At 32.7% G+C, this 9,839-nt stretch overlaps 1 long non-coding RNA gene across 1 annotated transcript; it reads left to right on the plus strand.

Moving 5' to 3' along the window:
* Positions 1-1,639: 1,639 nt before the first annotated feature.
* On the plus strand, positions 1,640-2,182 carry LOC150034296 (uncharacterized). The gene is made up of 2 exons (XR_016531558.1): positions 1,640-1,758; positions 1,891-2,182. It is a non-coding gene; the product is annotated as an uncharacterized LOC150034296 (long non-coding RNA).
* Positions 2,183-9,839: the final 7,657 nt, after the last annotated feature.

Raw genomic sequence — 9,839 nt, forward strand, 5'->3', positions numbered from 1 at the left:
TTTGAAGACATTCAGAGATTTTTCCCTTCATAAGAAATGAAAAAGTACAAGATAAGACTCTCTCCTTTCTCTAATTTCTTCACTCACACTTTATCATATCATGCACACCATTTACATACTGTCTTTCCCTTTTATTAGCAAAAGATTCATACATAGGAGTTAGAGATAACTAATTAACTCCTATTTTATGTTACAGATCATCACATGAGGAAAGAGTCTTGATTTGTTTCAACCAACTACAACAATGAGTCCTCCCATGCAGCCTTCGTCCCTAAAATCACAATTGATCAACTCCTGCTCTAATATAGATACTAGATTCTTAGTTTTGATTTGGTTGATTCCTTGAACTACAGCCACACTTGAAATCAAATCTTAAACTTTTTTGCTATCGAATTTCATTCTTCTGAGTACTTCTGCTTGAATTTCTTCATGACTCTATTCTAGAGACATATTTAATCAAGTTGTAGGGAGTTTTACTGTTGTCTCGCTTAGCAAGCCTACACCCTAATTCGCCTAAGATTTAAGGACAATAGTGTATCTTGTTGCTCTAACTTGTTTCATTGAACTATGTGAAACAAGTTATTCATATAGAGTTGTTGAAGTTATTCACATAGAGTTGTTTGGCACTTTAGTTTTGATGTTGTGTTTCTACTTCCTATTTATCTGTATGTTTCTCCCATCTTGTCTTGCCGCTGCAAACCAGGCTGAGCTTCTCAAAAAAGATGGGAACCATTATTTTCGAAAGGGTCGAATTGGAACTGCCAGTGAAGATTATACCAAGGTTTCTCTTCATCACTTGAATTGTTTTTTCTTGTTTCTGTTTGGGTTGCATCAAAATTTTTAGATAGAATGTTTGGGATTGTATCAAGATCAAATTATTTGATTGAAGGGTTCTTTAATTTTACTTATTTGTGTTAATTATGTGATATTCTTGGTGTTTGGATTTTAAGGCGATTGTGCTATGCCTGAATGTTTTGTGTATTTTGACGAACCATGCTTAAAGAAAGGCTCAATTATAAAATTTAGGTAGCACAAAAAAAGAGTGATACCTAAGAAACAGGCTCAATGATTTTGAATCATCTCTGCTTTATTTATTTTTGCTCAAGATGGTGGTAAACGTGTGAGGTAAGTGATTGTTTTTTTTACTTATTTACTAGTTTTGGTGTTTGATACATTATTGAGTTTCATATATATGTTTTTGTTTGGATTATTTGTTGGTTGTATAATGTTTTTGGTCTGGTTGTAACAAGCACTCGGAGCTTCTAGGACACAAAGTTACGATTTTTCTATGGATTGTAAAGGTATGTAGTTTTTATTTGGTTTTGAGAGCAAAAGCCTTGGACTGAATGTATATCCCTTTATGCTTTCTTTGAATTCATTTTCATTTCTATTTGTGTGTGGATATTCCTTTATGAATGTGTATTGCCCTTATTAAAGGGTTTGTAGCTTTGTCACGTTCGCACTCAAATGTGTAGCTATATCAACTAAGGAGCATTTAGTTAATCATGAATTTTATGGCTAACCTAGAATGTATGTTTTAACTAGGTTTAAAGATAAAATTAATTAATTAGTGAAGCTATCCGATTGGTTAATCATACGATGGAATTCTAAAGTTTAATGCGTATGTTCTTATTTCTATAGGAGCCCACACATCCTTTCTTTGTTCCGGAGAATAACAAGGTTACTAAGTGGTGGTGTCTTAAATTGAGGAAAAGTCCCTTTGAGAGGGTTTGCATGAAGAAGAGTTTTTCATCAAAGGTTAGTCGTATCTTCTCTAGACTCTCAGTACAATTCCATGTTTAGATTTCTTGAATGTTTATCTTATATATATATATATATATATATATTTTTTTTTTTTTTTTTAACTTCTCTGCATTTCACTGTTTATAGATTGAATTTTGAATTGTACGGTGTTCACACGCTTCCCAAAGGAATTCGATTTCTTCAATATCATTGATAAAGTTCTATTATTGTTAAGAATTTATCATTGATACTATCAATAAAAGAAGTTTGATAGACTTCTATTGCTGTTAGTAGCATTGATAGTTTCTATCATTGATAGCGACTATCCCTAACAGACTTTAAAAATAAGAATTTTTGTACCTCAAATGTTTATCTGTGTCTTCAATGGACTTTTTAGACATTTTGAATGAGTTAAAAGTAAATTTTTCCACGTTTATGATGAGTTTTAAGTGCGACTATTTTTACAATATTTTGGTTTCATTTTGTCATATATTCAAGGAGCCCTTCATATTATCAACAATATAGACAAAACAAAAATATCATCAACAGTTCGATGAATACGAAGTATCGGTAGGATATCATAACGATTCATCATTTCCAAAATGACACAACATGATATGAAAAGTTTGGAACATTTGGTTTCATATAGAAAATTGATTCGTTTGGTTATTAGAATTAATGCTTTTTACGATGCAAATTGTGTAAGTTGAGCATTTGAACAGGAGCTAACTTGGTTATAAAAAGCAAAACAACACCACCTCGGACTAAAAATATCAATCAAACTAACAAATTTAAGGTGATTGGTTACCATGAATTTTGTTATATATATATATATATAGATAACCATATAGATGGATTTTGCGATGAATGTATTTTTCATTTCTATCCATTTTTATTTTATTTTTTTAATTTACATAAATGTCCGTCAATCATACTCTTCGTCACATAAGTCACTCAATTACATTTCAACCCTCGATTTGAATATGACATTATTCAAAAGATAATCATAAGAAAAATGCAAATAAAACAAAGTTGTATGAATCGTTGCTATGTGGTTGATTTTTAATGTTGATTCTTTTTCAAAATATTTTTCTTTCCCCTCCTCTCATTGTTCCTCAAAATCGAAAAGTTGCACATTGATTTCAAAAATCTCTAAAGAAGTGTTTGAGGTAATGAGTTGGTTATTATAGTCGTAGATTATTATATTTTGGTTATAATAGTTTGTGTTTGAAGTGTAGATTACTTTCGTTTGGGTTATAATAGTATGTGTTTGAGGTATCAAGTATTTTAGTTTGAGAAATAAATAGTAAATACTATAGCAAAAAATAAAAAAAATAATGAATGTAAAATAGTAAAGATGGCAGCAAATTATATTGACTGTAGCAAAAATACATGTATTCTAGGAATTTTTTCATGAGGTCACACAACATAGGATTATTCCAAGCGCATGCTTAACTTTGGAGTTCCTATGATTGAGGCACCGAAAATAAAGGTGCACCTTGTTGATATAGGTAGTGACTTTTAATTCTTTTAAGCCTATCTCAAATATACTTTCATGCCTTTAGGATCCATCTCATTCGGATGTGATCTCAGTTCTTGGTTCATTAATGTATCCCTAAATTTGGGTTGTTACTCCGAACCACATCTGATCTTGGTTCATTAATGTATTGCTCCTAAACTCAGGTTGCTACACCATCTGTAACGCCTCAGATCTAGGATTCAGACCAGGATTTAACACCTATCCCCACGAGCTAACATTGATCCTTTCAATATGTTTTGTCATCACTCACATACATCCTAAGAAATTTCCCAAGAGGTCACCCAACATAATATTGTTCCAAGCTAAGAACGTTTAATTTTGAAGTTCCTATGATTGAGCCACAAAAAAGGAATGTACACCTTGTTGGTATAGGTAATGACTTTTAATTCTTTTAAGCCTATCTCAACTAATGACTTCTAATTTTTTTTAAGCCTATTTCAATCCTGCTTTCATAGTGTCAAAATCCTATTATTCGGATATGATCCCGATTCATTCATGTAGCTTCCTAAACTTGGATCATTATATCGGAGAATTTGGAAATGAGAAAATAATGTGCCAAAAAAATAGACTTAAGCAAATCAAGAGAAATGAAGAAAAGTGGAGAAGAATATAAAGGAACAAATTATGCTAAGTGGCTAAGAAAATATACAATAAAAAGGTTGGAATATTAGAACCAGTAAGTAAGATGACGATTGTGGAATTTATTTTAAATAAAAAGATTAACATAACATTTAGGCTTTTTTTTTTTTTAAAAAAAAATAATAAGATAGATAATCGAAATCTTTATAGGTCTAGAATTATAGATATATGAAATTATAGATATCCGATATTTTTAGATAATTATGTTTGTATTTTAGAAATATTTTTGTAAATATCTGAAAATATTTTTTGATACTTGCATTTCTTTTATTGGATTCTTCATCGAAATGCCATAAATTTACATTATGTTTCAAGAAAGTTCTTACAACTATCCATGAGTTTATAATTAATTTAATATAATTTGAACTTATATAACATATTTGTTTTTATCAATTTAAATTTATTTTTAAATTAATATAATTTATATTATATAATATGTTATTTTTCTCAACATAAAAATATAATATAATATATATATTTTTTATAAAATAGATATTAATTTAAATTCAAATTTGAATATCTTGTTGAAAAATAATACGAACTATCATACAACAAAAGAAAAAGGTGATATATAGTTGAGAGTATTTATTTTAATTATATAATACAAATGAAGGGTGATATATATATATATATATATAACAAAAGAAGGGGCAAAGAAGTAAAATAGGGATTTCCTCCACGTGGAAATAGGAAAAATCCATGTTTTAGTTGGGTATCCAAAACTCTCAAGATGCCCTCCGTAAGGGCATCGTAGGATGCCCGGTAATCTCTAGATTCCAAGAAATCTTATAGTATTGCAAAACAAATGAAGTGGTTCGAATGCCCACTCATTAAGAATCTAAGATGTCCGCCAAACAAATTGCCCTTAGAAAATAAGACTGTTTTTAAATATAAGAAAATAAGCAAATCTAAATAAAATATCACTACTATTAGTGATAGATAGTCTTAGACATATATCAGTATCTATCACTATGTATCATCATTATTCATCACTGATAGTAGTGAAAATTTATACATTTTAAAATATTTTTAACAATGTTATCCTTTAAAACAATTATAGTAAAAAATATGTTTCAAATCTTAAAACAAAAAATTTTAAAATTTATGAACATTTGGTTAAATTAAGGTCTTAAAACAATTCATTTTGTTCATCATTTCTTATATAATATTTTACAGCACTCTTCCTGGAACTAAGTATTTGTATTTGACTAATAAGTAGAAATCTAAATATCAGTATAGAAGTTAACCATTTGTTAACCATTTTAGTTTTGATCCCTACAAAAAATTCTCTATTTTAATAATAGTAGCCTATATTTAAAACAGAAAATTTATATTTGAAGTGTCGATATAATTAAATTTATCATAATTTATGAGCTTAAACATTTAAGCTAATGTAGAACGGTCAGTTTTGGTGCAACCGTCTCTATATCTCCCCTTCAATCTCGAAAAAAAAAAAAAGAAAAATATAAAAATAAAATTTAAGAAAAGATATATTGTCTGATGTCAACTTGTGCATAAAATAATGTCCAAAATTAGATGTAGCGAGTGATGTCGGCAGACAAAGACAAGAGCGCTACAAAACAAGAGAACTAAAGTCACAATCGAACACTGAATGAACACAGTGAAAAAGAAAACTAAAGAGACAAACACATGCATGGGTTTAGGCTTCAGCTTTTTAAGCTTTTAAAAGCAGCGTTAGTTGGTTTTGTCAAATTGGCGCCGCAATATTTTTTAGTGGAGCAAGTTGGTGGTTTTCATATGGACTATTGTTATTATCATTGATTTAGGGACCCGGGTTTTGTTGTTGTTTGTTTCTTGTTTGTGTTCACCGAATCTCTTCCCTTTACAACACAAACACTTGCCACAAAATTCCAAATTAATGTCTGCCCAACTGGATACATATACATGATTTTCTGCCAATGTTTCTCATACTTTACATTCATATTTAACTACCTCGTGTATTACGGGTTCTCCTAACATTTTTAATATTTAATAGATTTTAAATATGACTTTATTGGGTAGAGGCTAAAGTTTGAATTAAACTTGTAACAGAAAAACAATAACCGTGGAGAGACGAAAAGATGGAAATTAGGAAAAAATATTGCACGGAAGATCAAGTGTATAAGAAGAATTGTGTATAGATGTTAAGTTGTTATTTGTACATGTTTATTTTTGTTAGTTGATTACAACCATCCTTATGTATAAATATAATTTAGTATGCCAATAAATCACAATATCTTCATTTCCCAATTTACTCGTGCCCTAGACCCAAAAAACAAAGTTTTCTCAATAGTTCATGCTTTGCTAATTTTTCACTTTGACCCCGAAATTAACTCGTGTTTCATGGAGCATGAATTTTTGGCCATTACCTAACTATATTGATTCTATATAAAGCACCTGAATCATAAAGAAAGGGGAAGAATCATAGATTTAAAGAAGATCCACAAAATCATCTATAATCTCTTCAAGAATGAAACTTTCTTTGAAGAGTAGGCTTCTTTAGGTCAACCCTACCCGTGAGAACATATTGTAGAGTGAGATTCACTTTTTGAAAGATTGAATCTATCTTAGAGGGCATCGTAGATTGTTAGCATGATTCAAAGGGCTTGTTACTATTTTTTTTTCCATCTTGCTTTCCTTTAAGTTCTTGTTGTTTTTCCTCTTTCGTTCTTGTCATACTTTGAACGTGTTGAGAAAGGTTTCGGCTAACACTTCCTAGGATGCGTTCATGCTATGCAATCATACAACATGCATACAACAGTAAACCACCTCTCGGTGCAAATGCCACGGCTTCTAAAGCTAGAACGCATGCTATATATGCGCTAAGTCTATAGGACCTACACATAAGCCTCTATTCTTATTTATGCGATGACGAAATGACACATGAACAAATAAGGCGACCACATAATATCATTCCCATCTCTAGGATGCATGCAATGCATGTTGACAAATAGAGATTATCTCTAAGTCCCTATCTCTTGTTTATGCAGTTCTAATCTTGCTCTCTCGAGTTCAGATTCTAACCTAGCTCTCTCGAGTCATTAGATTCTTTCTTTAGACTCTCTCTTGAGTAGCTCTAAAGGGTATTTGGCACAACATAAAACAAGACAATCGCAAGCAATGAACTTCCTAGGTCATGTTAGCTTAGTTTTTCTCAACCCATTCGACTAGTTTAGCTACTCATGCATGCTAAGAGAGTGAACAGATGTAGAAATAGAACTTCTATTGTATAAATATGAAGATGAAGTACAAAATAACAATGCAAGTATAGAATAAAGGGCCTAGAAGCAATCTCTTGCTGCCCAGGCTTTTACACTGATTTTTATTCGTGCTCAAAAGATAATCTCGCTCTCCCGAGAGTTGACCCGCTCTCTTCTTCTTCGCCTCAAGGTTTTCTCTCGAGTTTCCTTGAGCGATCTCCGGGTCACCACTCTTCTCTTGCTCCGCCTTAAAACGAATGGAAAAACTATGAACAAAGACGTGCGAACTAAAGTATGAAATTTCTAACTGCTGAACTGGTTAACCCCTTTTCTGAAGGATGCCCTTGGTATTTATAGAGCATCCAGGGTGAAAGGCGACTTCTCTCTCATGATTGTACAGATGGGACGACTTTAATTCCTGACTGATGCACCGAATAATTGTCACCGAAAAGCATAATGTACTTGTGATCGTTAGCGGCTGTCAACTTAATTCGAATTCGATTGTCATCAACTTTCTGTCCCATCGTGATTAATTAGCCTTTCACCCAGATGCGCCCACCATGTTGCGTTGACCAAGTTGCGACGATCCTTCTCGGGCGAATATTTGCGAACACGATCATTGCAAAGCCTTGCGGTGAAGTTGCGCGCGATCAATTATTTTCTATGATCGCAATTCTTGTATTGCGTCAACGCATATTCTGCATAAAAACACTAAAATCAACCATTCCTATGCGATGAACGCATGCGACCGCAATATTATGAAATTGATGCTTGATGGATGCAATTTAACATGTTTTATCAACACAATCCAACATTGTTTAAGAACTTAGCACTATGATAAAGTGCATTTCTGCCCGTTATCAATGATGCTTTAGAGGTTTAGGACAAAAGTCGCCGAAGGGTGGTCAATTTATCCCTTCTCTGAATTGAGACATTCTCAACCAGTCATTAATACCAGAAAAAAACTTGCTCCTATAACGACTAGCTATCATTGATTTGGTCAAGAAATCATTAACTTGCTTAACAATTTTCCGTAAGTGTGACCCGTCATTTTAGGCCCCTAGAGTTCCACCCCAAGCAGCCAATTTGAAGGGAAAAAATCTGATTGGGGCAAAAACTAAAGTGACCCTATCCATTTCTGGAGTTCACCTTGATATTGACAAACTGCATAAAACCCATCTGAATGGGGACGCTCCCAGGGTGCCACGAGGGAGTGCAAGAAGATCTCACGGTGCGAACCAATGAAGGAGATCGCAGAACGTGTTGATACACATCCTTCACCCACTGACTATAAATACTCTCTTTGTCCACCTTGATATTGACTCATGCAAACAACATCCGAAGGGGGATGCTCCCAAGGCACCATGAGGCCAAGCATGAATCTCACAGTGTGAACATTCAGGGAGAAATGTGAGTGGAATCATTGACATATCATATATATCTGTTCCTCCCACTGAGTATTTTATAACCTAGGGTTTAGTTTACTTAGAAAAAACACGGCTAAGAATTTTTACTAAGTGACTTTTAGGTTTGCCCAAGAGTAACTTTTACCTTGGATAGTTGAACAACTTTTGATCATCATTCATTAAACTCTTTAACGAAGTCTTTGATCAATTGTCGCATGCTTGTTGCAAATCTATCTAATTCACCTTTCCAGGTTGGTTCCCAAGTAGGGGTGTTCCATTTTCGTCAGCTTAAATACCCCAATCTTGATAGAACCCACCTTAGACAAAAGGTCCCTTATAGATAGATTTAATATAAATTTAATCTTGTATGCCAATCAATTTAATCCTATTAAACCAATTCAAAAGACTAAACTTAGGTTGCTAATCTCATTAGAACCTTGAACTTAGGTCTATCTCAATCCAATTTTAAAATCCTTTTAAAACATGAGTTTGCCTAAGTTCGCATGCAACTCTTTCTTATTAATTTTAATTCTAATTTCCATTATAACGCTTATAACAGGAAACAACTAAAACCAACATAATGCGAAGCTACACATACAAGGCATTCATAACGCTTATAAACAAGCCTAAGTGTCATGCTCCATACATTATTCATTCATTGCTACTTTTATATAACACATATACAACCAAGCAATGAACCAAGTACACACGCTTCCATACACCCTTATACTGTAACGCTTATAATATAAAGATGATGCATGAATATGCTTATTGCATGCATAAATATAACTCTTATATGTCATGATGCATGCGCATGCTCTCATGTAATTTCATCATGCCTAAAACTATATTTTAACACTTATAATATATGATGCATGAACAAAATACTCATGTATATTATAACATAGATTATGGCATACAAACCAACATACATCTCATGTATATTAAATAAAAATTGATGAACTGGGATAATTAGCCTCAAATCCTCAAAAACCAAAGCTAACTATTACAAATAGCAATGAGTCTTTGGTTCAAACAGGTGAACCAGGTCTTGAACCGTTTGGGCAAAGAAACGCGTCTCCTTGATCATGTACCAAATTATTATAATTGCCTACACGAGAGAGTAAACGCTTAACTCAATCGTTTACCAATGCTTCCTAAGCTTAAACGATCGTTTAGCAATGATCATGTACCTTTGACTATACGATGAAGCATGAAGGCACGCGATCATGCAGCGCACAACGTGCAATGCAAGCCTTAAGCGATCAACTAAATGACAACGATGCGGTGAAGCAAAATCGTCTTAACGAT

This window comes from Benincasa hispida, chromosome 8 (genome assembly GCF_027475165.1).
Source record: "Benincasa hispida cultivar pf3 chromosome 8, pf3_genome.v1.1, whole genome shotgun sequence".
NCBI classification, from domain to species: domain Eukaryota; kingdom Viridiplantae; phylum Streptophyta; class Magnoliopsida; order Cucurbitales; family Cucurbitaceae; genus Benincasa; species Benincasa hispida.